A 13,531-nucleotide genomic window follows, 5' to 3' on the forward strand; every position below is an offset into this window, starting at 1 on the left:
CGAAGTTTCAATCGCACTGTACATGCGCACCCACACGTGGTATTTTGTGGAAGAGCCACACTCAAGGGGCCAAAGAGCCGCATGTGGCTCACGAGCCACAGTTTGCTGACTACTGCTCTAAGGCACAGGCATGGGCTGAAGGAGACCCCAGCAGCTCTGCAGAAGTTTCACAGTGTCTGAAGGGGTGCGGGGTGTATAGCCAGGCTATGTGCCAGGGGCTGGTATGTGTTGGTTCCTCTCACAGCTGGGGCAGGACCAGGTCTGTTGGGAACTCTCTGTTCCCCTGGAGCTGACATATGACTAAGGCACCCCCCCAATCCCCGCCTCAGACACTCTTGCTTGCCCATCCCTTCAAGTCCAGCTGAAGAAGCAACAGACACAGCAACAGGGTGGGGCCCAGAAGCTACAGACTCCCAATAAATGCATAACCTTGGTTTACGTGAGAACGAAGCTTATCTAACACCCATTTTTTATGCAAGGCACATCGCAGCCTTCTTGCGCAGCCCGGGGAATGGCCTCTTCGTAGATGGGGCTTCCCTGCGCTGGGAGGAATGGATGTGAGGGTTAGAGGTGCAGCCTGGCTGACTTTGCATTCCAAGACTGACAGTCACTGCCTGCAGGGACGCCGGGCCTGCCCTCACAGGAAGCTCAGGCCCTGCTGCCTCGATGGGTCACTCGGCTCCCAGCTCCGTGGGTGAGAGGGAGGTGGCCTTCTAGAAAGCCCTGCCACTGGGTTAGTGTAGCTCCAGGGAGGGAGCAAGGGTCAGGGGTGAGATGCTTACTCAGAACCTGTCAGGGACTGTAACACATACAGAAAGCTCCTCTCCAAATGCCATCTCATTGTCTCCTAAAGGGCTTAATATTCACAAGCTTGAAACCGTTTATTCAGTAACATCATTCAATTAAATACTCTTCATTGGTGATTGTTTCTTTTTTCTTTTCCTCTCTCAAGGACAAGAATTACCCAGCTAAACTGATCCATTCTCTTCCTGCCTCCCCTCCCTCCCTCCCTTCTTACCCCCTTCCCTCCCCCTCCCTCCCTCCCTCCCTCCCTCCCTCCCTCCCTCCCTCCCTCCCTTCCTTCCTTCCTTCCTTCCTTCCTTCCTTCCTTCCTTCCTTCCTTCCTTCCTTCCTTCCTTCCTTCCTTCCTTCCAGCTTCATTTATTTAACATTTGTTATGTGCCAGGGGCTGGTACATGTTGGTTCCTTCCACAAATTGATGCCTTTGTTTGTGGGTCCCCTGGCTGGCTGCCTGGCCCCTACTGCCCCCTCACCCACCCCCACTGAAACTACCACCTCAGGGGCCCCCTGGGTGAAGTGCCCCATCCCACCCTGGGCACCAAGCATGGCCTGCCCAGCATTCTCCTGGCCCGGCTGGCCTGGCCGAGGTGTGTGGCCCACCCTCCTTGGTACTGTGTGGGCTTTGTCAAGAATGGGGTGGGTGTCCCTGGGCACCCTGAGGTGGCTGCAGGGACTCTGGGGGGCTTTTCTGTTGGACATAACATTGGCCTTTTAGAGTCAGTCCCAGGACCCAGATCTCTACTTCCACCCTTCAACTAGCTGAACTAACCTGCCTGCCCCAAGCCAGGGATGGCACGAGATCCAGCCTTCATCCCGAGGGACGCCTCTGTCCTGGGAAAGCAGGGCCAGGTGTGAGCTGAGTGGGAGGCTGGGAAGAGGGAAAGCCTGGACACCGAGGAGCTCACATTAGTGGGGGTGGGGGTGGCGGTTGCCCCTGGGAGAGGGGCGGATGGGAGCTGCACTGGCAGTCAGTGACCTGCCACAGGAATGTGGAGCAACAGGTTTGCAGGTCCCAGGAGGGGAGTTGTGGCCCTGCAGGCCCTTCTGGCCTGATCTTCTTCCCACGCCTCACACCCTCACCTGTCCGCCAGGAAGGCTGCCAACATTACAGAGCGCCAGGGTCAGAGGGCAGGGAGACCCAGGCTGCCCCGAACACTGGGCGTCTTAGAGGTGGCTTTGTGTCCCAGAAGTCATTCCCCCTCGAACAAACAAGCTGAGCAAGAAATACATCCAGGATACAACTAGGAACGGGAGATTCTCCTGCCATCTGCCCGCCCAGAGCCTCTAACCCTGTTTGAAGCCAGGCCTTGAAACACAGTTCCAAACTTGGGGAAGGGGCTTACTTACATACCCTTCCACCTGTGGGCTGGGCATCAACACTGCATTTCCGTGACAGAACCCAAGCAGGTAAAATAAAACTCAGGGCGTGATTTCCCACGGCTGTGGGCACCTGACTGAGATGACCCAGAGCCACAGGGACTCAGGCAGCCCTCCTCGCTGTGGGCTGCATGGTTTGATTTTATACTGTGGCTTCCTGTTTGCTGCAGTTCACCTTCTAGACATGCCTGGCTCCGGAAGAAATGGAGTCCAGTTTGGATCAGCAGAGCTCAAACCAAGCAGTGGAGCTGGGTGGGCAACCTGAACCGAGAGGCGCGTTACTCTCCGGCTGGGGCGTCAGTGGGAATGAGGGAGCGGGGACTCCGCAGCATGAAATGATCTGAAAGGCGAGGCCAGAAATCCCTTCCTTTGGGTTAATGAGAGCCGTGTGGCCCAGCCCTGCGCTGACTGCATGGCCCGAGGAAGATGCTCCTGCTGCTTCCATCTGCCCCCAGCTCCGCATCCTTCCTCCCCACCTCGCTCTGGGCCCAGAGAGGCTGGCCTGCAGCAGCGCCAATGTGGGCTCAGCTGAGAGATAGGACAGTGAGGTCCCAGTGTCTTCAGCCTGAGTCCCTCCCTGCTGGGCTGGGGAGCGGCAGTGGCTGCTTTCTTCCCCAAAGGCCCCCAGTTCTCACGGAAGCCCTCTCCCACGCTACAGCACACCCAGATCCTGAAAACTGCCCCTTTCTTCCTCCCCTCGGGCGAGGGGGGCAACAGCTTTTCGCAGGGAGCCCGCCAGCCCTTGTTGGCCCCTGACTCTGCCCACACCTCTGTGCAGTCTCCTCACCAAACCCTCAGTCCCCTCCGTTTTGCATGTGCTTCTGTTCCTGCCAGAACTGCCTGAGTCAGTGCTGAGCACGCAGAGCTTGGTTCCCGTCCTCATGTTGGGGGTGATTGACATCTGTCTCATCCTCCTCTGTGACACTGGGGCTTATCTTCTAGGATGTGCTCCCCTTTGGGGTAAGACAGTTCCGGTCACCTCTGTGTCTGACTGGGGAGGGGAACAGCTGAGGGTAATGAGGGGACAGACAGAAGGGTTCGTTTCACTGTTTTCCAGGGCAGGCCATGCTGCCGGGACGGTGATTGGCCATGGGGTTCAAAGCTCATAAGTATGTTGCCTGGCCCCTGTTCAGAGGCCCAGCAGGGTGGAGTGGCTGGGATGGGACAGGCAGGTCCAGCCAGGCTGGGAGGGCCCTGCAGCCCTTCACACTGGAGCCCTGGTCTTGCTGCTCTCTGAACATGACTCCCTGCTCTCCTGTACTAGAGGGTGCTAGACAAAAACAATAATGTCCCCTCCCTACCAAATACCCCCATCCTGATACCTGGAACCTGTGAAGATGGCAAAAGGGACTTTGCAGGTGTGATTAAGTTAAGGATCTTTCGATGGGGGCTTATGCTGGGTTATCTGCATGGGCCCTAAATGTAACAAGGGCCCTGGTGAAAGGGAAGCAGGGAGGTCAGAGAGCAGTAGAAGTGATGACAGAGCCGGGTTGGAGTCATGTGAGGAAGGGGGCACGAGTCAAGAAATGTAGATGGACCCAACTGGTGTGGCTCAGTGGTTGAGCACTGACCCATGAACCAAGAGGTCAGTGGTTGATTCCCGGTCAAGGCACATGCCCAGGTTGTGGGCTTGACCCCTAGTAGGGGAGCATGCAGTAGGCAGCCAATCAATGATGCTTCTCTCCCATTGATGTTTCCATCTCTCTATCCCTCCTCTTCCTTCTCTCTTTCTCTGAAAGTCAATAAAAAAACATATTTTTTAAAAAAGGAATGCAGATAGCTCCCCGAAGCTCAAAGAGGCAAGCACACAGATTCTCCCTTGGAGCCCCCAGAAGGAATACAGTCCTGTTGACACCTTGGGTCCAGCCTAGTGAGACCGACTGTAGAGACCTGGCCTCCAGAACTGCTGAGATCATCCATCGGTATTATTTTAAGCCACTAAGTTTATGGTGAATTGTTACAGCAGCCACAGGAAACTTATACACAGGGCAAGGTCCAGGTCCCAGAAAAGTGGAGGCAATCATAAATTCTGGGCTCTGCTCCAGCTACAACTCACTCTGTTGCAGGAGCAGTAGTCACTGGGGACCTGACTGTACCTTCCCGGTGGCTCACTGTCTTCATTTTGGTCTAGAAGGCATGTGTATTTTTCCCCAGGTGGAATGCTGACACCATATTGCTTCATATCTCAGGAGTCTCAAAATCCAGTGTCATCAGGAGCCATAGTAACATGATAACTTGGCTGAGTGGCATAAGGCAATGGGGAGTGGTGGGGCCTGTGGCAAAGGAGAGAATACAGGCCTTGCTTAAAAACATCTTTATGTAACATCAAGAGCAATAAATCCAGCCGAACAAAATCAATGTCTAATCTCTCTATGGGGCTTGTGGACTGGGATCTTGGGATCCCATATTTACCTTCTAGTTTCTGGCTGATCCCAAAGGGAGGTGGTCCCTGGGGTAAAGAATAGCACTGGGTGTGCCGAGGGCTTTCCAGCCCTGGCTGTCCCACTCCACACCCCTGCCCAGACCTCCATTGTATGAGCCTGTATGTTTTATTAAAAAAATTTTATATAGTCAGGTGGGAACTATGGGACCTGATGGCTAGCTGGCTCTGCCTCACCTCCCTCATTCTTCCCACCTGCACAAACCCTCAAAGTCTATCCAGGGGACCTCTTCTCATTAGCTCCGGGGCACAGTCTCTCTCCTCCCTCTCCAACAAGGTAGGCCCTTGTGTGGAACAACCAAGAGGCTACTGTGGTTGAGACAAGCTGTATCCAATCCAAACCCTGGGTGAGATTGCAGGGGACTCAGAAAAGAGGAATACCGTCCCAGAAAATGACCAGAACACAGATGTTATAGAAAAGAGCATGGGCTTTGGAGTTAGACAGACCTGGGTGAGGCCCCACTTCACCACCAAGCTGTGCGACTTTGGTCAACACACTCAACCTCCCTGAGTCTCAATTTTCCCATCTTTAAAATGGGGATAATAATCTTTGCATCATTGCTGTGAGGATTAAATCAGATAATGTGTGTAAAGGGCAGTGCCTGGCCTATAGGAGGGTTTCTGTGCACAGACTCTGGAACCGATAGCTTGGTGTAGAATTCTCTCTAGTGTTTGCGTGACCTCGGTTAAGTTACTTTATGCTTCTGTACAGAATTTTCTCATCCACAAAATGGCTTCACTGACACTCTCATAGGGCTGTTGGGAGGACGAAATGGGACAGCACATGTCAAAGACTTAGTCCATGCCTGCACTTGGTAAGGACTCCATGAGCACATTAATGATTTCTTAGGTCCATTCTGACATTGGTGAGCATGTGTCTCTTGTACCTGGTTTCTGGGTGTGGAGTGGAGACGTCAGAGCCTGTTTCCTGGTTTTCACTAGAGGCTGACCACAGTGTTCCTGCACCTCTCTACCTAGTTCCTTCCTCCATTTTTACAATTATTTTTTCTCCTGTCCGCAGTCACCGTCTGTAACATCCCCAGGCACCGATCTGGGGGGCAGGGCCGCTGGGCTCCACAGTGGGTCTGGGTGGGGCCCAGACTGCCCGCTGTCTGAGAAGCCCCATTAGTCACTGGAGAAGATGAGCGTTGTGCGGCCCTTGGCCCAGATGAATGAATCACTTCGCACGCTGCGTTCTTATCTAGGCTCGAAACAGAGGCCCTGTGTGCTGCTTTTGCGTGTATTGTTTCTCTCCATGCCATGATTCAGAAAATGCCAGTCACTCAGACACGTGACTCTCATCTTCTGCCAAGGAGCTGAGGGGAAAGGTTGGCTGGGAAACCCTCAGAGCACGGGAGGGCTGCTGTGACTGAGCCAAGAGAGCCAGAGGCTGGAATCATGAAACCATCATCAAGAAGATTCCTGGGGGGCACAGGTCTTATGAGACCAAAGACCCGCCCACAAGAGCAGCTGCTGGGGGCAAAGGGCTCTAACATGCCGCACAGATTCTACCCATCCCAACCCCGGCAGAGGAATGCAGTTATTTTGTCCGATTATAAATGTAAAGCTTGATTATACAAAAATTCTGACCAATACAGCAAACTATAAAAAAGAAGGACGTATCTCCTGTATGCTGCCACTGGACACCGCTTTAACGCATTAAGACATTTTCCATGTGTCTTCAGGCTCAAACTCTGTTCTACTGAGCTACTGGCCTTAGCCCAGGCCCTATCCTGGCTCCTGCCCCAAGCCCTGGTTGCTGTGCCTACAAATGTCCTGGGGAGATGGGTCAGATGCTGGTTCCGGCATATGAGGTCTAGTCCCAACATGGCCATTAGCTGGCTGTGTGCCCTTAGGCAAATCACTCTGAGTTCTATTTTTCTATGCAGTTAACAATGGGATAATAATTAGGCAAATTTGCTGAGAGGATTAAAGGCATGAAGGGAAGTTAACTGCAAACCTGTAAAATCTCTTCAAATGTAAGGGAGTGTTGGCTTGAGACCCCTTCCCCTGTCTCGGCTGATATAACCTGAAGGGTAGTCTTGCATCCAGCGACCCTGCTTCATGGCTGAACTGGGTCTGCCCATCTCACCAAAGGCTTTCCCCAGAATTGGCTGTGAGGAGAAGGTCTCGGGCTGGGCCCCCAGTCATGGCGGCACCACGACTGAACATGGGCTGGGCCCCGAGGCAGGCAGAACAATGCAAAGCCCTGTTTCATCACTGGTTTTGAACCAAGATAACTCTCTTCCATCACCTCCCACGCAGATCGTCACGCTTGCCATGCCTGGGCTAATTCTCGGTGCCACCTGCTCAGAAGCTGTGTCTGATTTCAGGAACCTTTATGAATCTCCTGATTTGTTTTATCATTTTAGATGGTAGTGAATGCTAGTAAAATACTTAGCACGAAAAGGGGTTGTGCACTTACGCCAGGGATGGTAATGACAATATAAGAACATTAGTTTAGCGCTGGCTGGTTGCTCAGTGGTTAGAGCATCAGCCCTCAGACAAAGGGGTCGCAGGTTCTGTTCCCAGTACCTGGGTTACAGGATCTCCGCCCCAGTGGGGTGTGTGTGTGAGGGGCAATCAGCCAATGTGTCTCTCTCATGTCAATGTTTCTTTCTCTCTCTCTCTCTCTCGCCCCCCCCCCCCCCCGTCTCTTCTACTCTAAGAAAATAGATGAAAAAAAAATATCCTCGGGTGAGGATTAACCACCATAACAAAAAGAACATTAGTTTAGCTGTTTCCAAACTACTTCTCATATCCTCTCAGTGATACACCTACAAACTTACATATTGGGGATTATCGCCATTCCCACCTACAGAAGATGAGGAGGAGGCTCCTGGGACCCACGTCTCTAAGTAGCAGAGTATTTCCCAATTCACAGTTAAAAACACACACACACGTACAAAAACACCAGCTGACCATGCTGATAGCAAGGAAAAGGAACAGACTGAATAGTTCATCTGTCTCAACTCCCCTTTTGATATAAATTTACCCAGATCAGGGGCCGTGTCCTGCCATTAGTCCTACTGGGGATTCCGCACCCATGAACCTTCTAAAAATGCAGACACTGTGGCAAGCACTGGGACTCTGAGCACGAAGGGAAGGCTCCAGGGGAGAAGGCAGAGGTGCCTCTCTTCAGAGTTCATGTTTCACTGAGATTCAATTAGTCATCACATGACCTTCGACGGAGTGGGAAACAGGTTGAGTGAGGACGGTGAATGGATAGAGGACAGGTAAAGGTAAAATGCTCCCCAAAGTGGTTTTGGGCATCACTGGGTGACCAGCATAAAGAGGGGGGAATAGCAAGGGGTTAAGAGCATAGACTGGGGAGTCAGCCTCCCAATCCTGGTTCTGTCACCTCAGCTGTGTGACTGTGGCCGAGTCCTACTGCCTCTCTATGCCTCAGCTTTCTCATCTTTAAAATGGGGACGTACAGTAATTGTGTTTAGTTCTTAGGGATGTGACCTAATCAATATGCCAATTGTTGGTGCTAAACAAGAGGCTGCTGACCTGTCCACACAAATTAGGCTCTAACTCTAGCCCGTGAGGGTCAGAATAAAGCATCGAGCAGCTGGTATTAAGCGGAGTCTATAAGGTGGGGGATGTTAAACCCCAGAAATGCTATAGGCCCTATAGTATAGGGCAGCCGTGGGCAAACTACGGCCCGCGGGCCGGAACCAGCCGTTTGAAATGAATAAAACTATTGAAAAAAAAGACCGTACCCTTTTATGTAATGATGTTTACTTTGAATTTATATTAGTTCACACAAACACTCCATCCATGCTTTTGTTCCGGCCCTCCGGTCCAGTTTAAGAACCCATTGTGGCCCTCAAGTCAAAAAGTTTGCCCACCCCTGATATAGGGCAACAAAGATCCCTACACCATGAGAGATCAAAAGTGGGATTCAAAACACTCTCACCCAAAGTGAGGGGGCGTGGTCCTCAGGTCAATAGCACCCAACAAGTAGGTATGAAGACCGGTCATTACCCAAGTCACATTTCCGCTGCGTCACCTGTTCACTGTGCCTATCCCACAGCACAAGTTAACCGCCCTTCTGCCCTCAGCAGCGTTCTCAACTGGAGAGGGTCCCTCACTTCTCCAGTTCTGTAGGGCGGCTGGATTGAGCACAGGGGTGGGATCGGAGGGCTGCAAAGGCCTTCATATGTAGAGTTCTCAACCCCCAGCATGCCTTCGGTCCTCTCACAAAATTTTTGCAAATCCCAGAGTTAAAGACCCCCAAGTGTTGCTAAACACCCCACCCGCAGAGTATTGATTTAGGTCTCTGAGTTGTTATCAAGATTCTGGGGCTCAAAACGTGCTACCAGGCCAGCAGCTTCCTTCCTTCTGTGCATAAGGTGGGGAGTGTGGGTGTCTGGAGTCCCAGGTGTAGCTCTGTGACTCTGGCATCACTTGCTGTCCCCAGCACACGTCTTGAATGAACAAATAGGATGAGTTCTCTTCTCTCGATCCCATGATCCCATGGACAACACTTAGCTCAGGGCCTTGGCTTCACTCACTGGACTAACTGGTCTCCCTCCCACCAGCCCTATCCAGTTCCACATTCCACACTTTTGTGAGAATGACCTTTTTAAAGTGCAAATTTGATCATGCTACCTCCCTTCATCCCTCTATTGCCACCCTGCATAAACCCTCAGGCGGTTCCCACTGCCTGCCATGCATTCGAAACTCTCTCAAGGCACAGCCTCAGCTCCTCTCTCCAGCCTCACCAGGCCCTCCAAGCCCTCCTCTCAGGCCCTACCAAACACCTTGCATGCCCTGATGATGCAATATAGTCTCAAACCATCATGCTTTAGCCTGTGCCATTGCCGGTGCCTTGCCTGTCACAGCCCCTCTGTAGAGAACTGCCATGCTCAGCGGAAGCATCCTATCCCCTGGGAAGCTTCCTCTGACTGCAGAGCCAGGAGCTCCTGGTGTTCCCACAGTGCCCACACAGCGACTTCCAAGGAGGCAGCTGAAAAGGCTTGACTGGCCTCCCCGTTCTGGACACTAGGGGGCAGTAGAGTGTAGGTGAGCAGCGGGTGGACAGCTAGCTACCTGAGGCTGCTGAGCTGGTGCTGGGGAGTTACCTGGCTCTGTCCTTACACATACCCCTCACCCCTGGAATGCTGACTGCTCTCCTGCAGGTCTCCTGGCCTCCGCCACACCATCTTCACTCCCCTTTATGCACAGGGCTGTGCCCAACCACCATCCTTAGCCATTATTTTCATCACCTTTTCTCTTCCCCACCCCACCCCACCTTTCCTCAAGAACATTCAGTAGCTCCTTATTATTTTCATATTATGGCCAAGCCTCTCACTTGCGGTTTCTTTTGTTTATTAAAGTTTTGCAGCTGCAATAGCAATAAAAAATAAGAAAAATAATTTATAAGTCCATCCATAATTTATATTTTGTGTCCTGTGTATGTATGGTCAGAGCATAGATACATTTCTTGAATTTAAGTGCTATGGCCTAATTTAAAATTATAGGCAATTTTCAAATTATCAATCCGACTTTATAAACATCAGTATGAAGAAATACCAGCTTCAAGGCCATGCCCACCAGCCTTCCCGTCCCATTCAACCACCCCCAGCACAGCTTCTGCTGCTCCTTTGAGACCAGACTCCTTGCTCAGTCCCTGTCCTGGTGTCCATACCTACCAGCCTTTCTGAAACACCCTCCCCTTCTTTCTCTACTAGGTCACTGATCCCTCCAGACCTCTGCTCAAACCTCTCTTCTATCACAGCAGGCAGCCTGGTTGGGCAGGACACCCCTTTCTGATGCAGCTTCCTGAGGGTAGACCTGGCCGGGGGTCCTGCCGTCCACCGAGTCTATTCGTGTCCTATGGCAGCTCTAACAAACCATCACAGACTTGGTGGCTTACAACAACAGAAGTTTAGCTCTCACAGTTCTGGAAGCCACCAGTCTGAAATCAAGGTGTCAGCAGGGTCACATGCTCCACAGAGGTTCCAGGGGAGAATCCGTCCTTGCCTCCTCTGGCTTCTGGAGGAGGCCAGTATTCCCCGAGCATTAGCCAGTTTCTGCCTCCGTCTTCAATGGCCTTCTCCCCTGTGTCTCTTTGTCTCAAATCTCCCACTGAGTCACTTTTATAAGGACACTTGTTATTGTATTGGGTAACCCAAGGTAATCTCCTCTTCCAAGATCATCCACAAAGATGTTCTTCCAAATAATGTAGCACTCACAGGTTCCAGGGATTCGGATGTGGACATATCTTCTTGGGGGCCACCATTCAACCCACTACAGTCTCAATTATGAGGCTAGAAGACTATACTTTCAGGGGTCATTTCTATAGTTTGTCAATTATGAGGCTAGTCAGGGCCAGCTGTCAGGATCAGTGTGGAACAAAGTGGGGGTTCCCTAACCTAGCTGACCACCAAAATCACAAGTGGGACCTGGAAATGCCTCAGCTTGACTCAGAAATGCAGATTCAGGAGGTCCAGGACAGTGCCTGGCCATCAGTCGGAATCAGATAGGTTCTGCTACAGTAACAAACAACCCCAACCTGTCACTGGCTTGACACACAAGTTTCCTTCTTGCTCGCTCTTTCCAATGATCACTTGGATTGGTTTGGGGCTCTCCCATGACTTGTCCTTGCCCCAGGCTGACTGAATAGCCACCATCTGACAAAGTGGGGGGAGTGGGGAGAGAAACTGTGGTGATTTATGAACTGGCTTAAGGCCATTTCCAGAAAGTGGTACTCATCACTTCCTTGGCCATGCACTTACACTTCATACCCGGGAGAACTAGGGCCTGTTGTCTATAGAAAGCACCACAGGTTTGGGGGAGCCTGGCAGTGTCCTTTAGCAGAGTCGTCACATCTCTGACTAGGGTCTCCTCACTGACCAGGGCACCAGGCAGTGAGTACAAGGGTGGGGCCTGCCGCCTGCAGGTCTTACCTGTGAGTGCTCCTCTGCAAACAGCAGAACTTACCCAGGTTAACTCAAGCTGAGAATGAGCTGCATGGTTTGCAGAATTAACTAGAAGCCTGGCCAAACAGGTTCAGGAAAACAGGCAGGGCATACCCAAGGGTGGCCAGGCAGCTGAGACCCTAGTCACAGCCACTCAGTCTGGTTAGGATGCCAGCAGAGGTGCTGCAACTGGTGTCATGATGACTAGACCCTTGACCCCACTGCTACAGCTGTGTCATCTCTAACTGCCCGTTTCTCCCTAAGAGACAAAGCCACAAGCATCCCCTGGGCTGAGACTGGGTCACAGGTGGGCCTAGAGGACTGCCTCCCATTAGGACCACACATTAGTGGGCCACCTCCAACCAGGGAGGGTAATCAAATGTGGGCCAGCAAAAACCAACAGACATCCTCTACTGAGGTGACCTGCTCCTTCTCCAGAGTGAGCTCATTTTGTGCACTTGATTCTCTAAGGAGTTCCTTCATTCTTTTTTGGAGTGGGTGGGGGGAGGAGGTAGGGTAAAGAGAGATGTAGCATTTGCTTCATCGTCTCTGCATCGGTCCCACGGAGGCCACCAGCATCACCCAGCAGAATCAAGATTTAGATGTGTTGTTCCCCAGAAGGACAAGGTCAGGGAGCAAGAGGAGGAAGCAGGACAACCAGGCTACACAGAACAGGGTGCAGTCTGTCAGGGAAGTGAAAACAATGTGTGAAGAAACCTGTTTGGCTTAAAATGGTTATGCAAACTGGCACAGCTGTTTGTCCTAAGTGTTGGCTGCCGATCAAGTTATTTTGACCCTTAAGAACTCTGATGCTTCAGGAAACTGAGTCCATTTTTAGCAGCAAGCCTTTCCTCACATCATGGGGCCCACACAGATACCTGGGATCCAGGCAGTGTCGCTGGGGAAGGAGGTGCTGGCCCTGCTCAGGAGAGCAGCCCCAGAGACGGAGGAAGGGAGGCAGAATGGGAGAATCATGACTTTCCTAAAACAGCAGTTCATACAAGGGACTGCACAGGCCCAGGACAGGTAAAATACACAACTCCCAGTTAAATTTGAATGTCAGGCAAACAACATGCAATATGAGGATACACTTATACTTTTAAGATTGCTTTTCTGATATTCAAATTTAATGAGATGTCATATATTTTTATTTGCTAAACCTGGAATTATTACTTGCGTGCTGCTTTTCTTTTATTTATTTTGAGGCTTAGGTTAGATTTTCTTGGAATCAAGGTTTTTCACTGCCAAAAGAATACAAGTTTTGAATGTCATAGCTAGTCCTTCATTTTTTTCCACACTGAAAACTTGGCTGTAGTGAATGTTCAATGCATTCTTTCATTCCATACATATTTTATGGAGCCCCTTTGAAATCCCAGGCACTGGTGCAGACCATGGGGATAAAACTGATGCCAAAATTCCCAGTCAGGTCCCAGTTCGTTGTCTCACAAAATTGAAGAATGAGTTCAAGGACAAAGATGGTAAGCGAAAACAAAGTTTATTGAGAGATAGACTGACTCCTTGCAGCAGGGAGCAGCAGGGAGGGGGCCCAAAGCAGGTTTCTAGTTAAGATTCTTGGTCTAGGGGTAGATATATGTTTTGTTGGCTTCTGATTGGTTCTTTCAAAGAATTCTGACTTAGCAACATCCACACATTTTAAAGCTCAAGTTCCCACTGGTGAAACAGCCCTGATTAGAGTACTGCCACTTCAGGTCCAAGGTGACATCATTGTCTCCACCCAGCTGGGTTGTCTTAGCAACTCCCACCTAGCTGGGTTCAGCTCTAGGTTACTTTGTTTTTCTCTGCAGTTTTTTTTTTTTCTCTTGGAATAGGATACAGTCAGCAAGCTGCATTCTGCCAGTGCCTGAAATGTTCCACTCTCCATCCCTGACTGCCTAGCCCTCCTCTATCTCCTCAAATGAGGTGAATGAGGCAAAGCCATTGCCCTCCAAGAGCTCAATTTGAGTCAAGGCAGATGGTGAACCAC

General features: G+C 51.1%; 1 pseudogene; it reads left to right on the forward strand.

The window, feature by feature from the left end:
- The first annotated feature begins 10,900 nt into the window (after positions 1 to 10,900).
- On the forward strand, positions 10,901 to 11,009 carry LOC118673860 (annotated as a pseudogene).
- The last annotated feature ends 2,522 nt before the right edge of the window (positions 11,010 to 13,531 follow it).

Source organism: Myotis myotis, unplaced genomic scaffold (genome assembly GCF_014108235.1).
Source record: "Myotis myotis isolate mMyoMyo1 unplaced genomic scaffold, mMyoMyo1.p scaffold_m19_p_18, whole genome shotgun sequence".
Taxonomy (NCBI): domain Eukaryota; kingdom Metazoa; phylum Chordata; class Mammalia; order Chiroptera; family Vespertilionidae; genus Myotis; species Myotis myotis.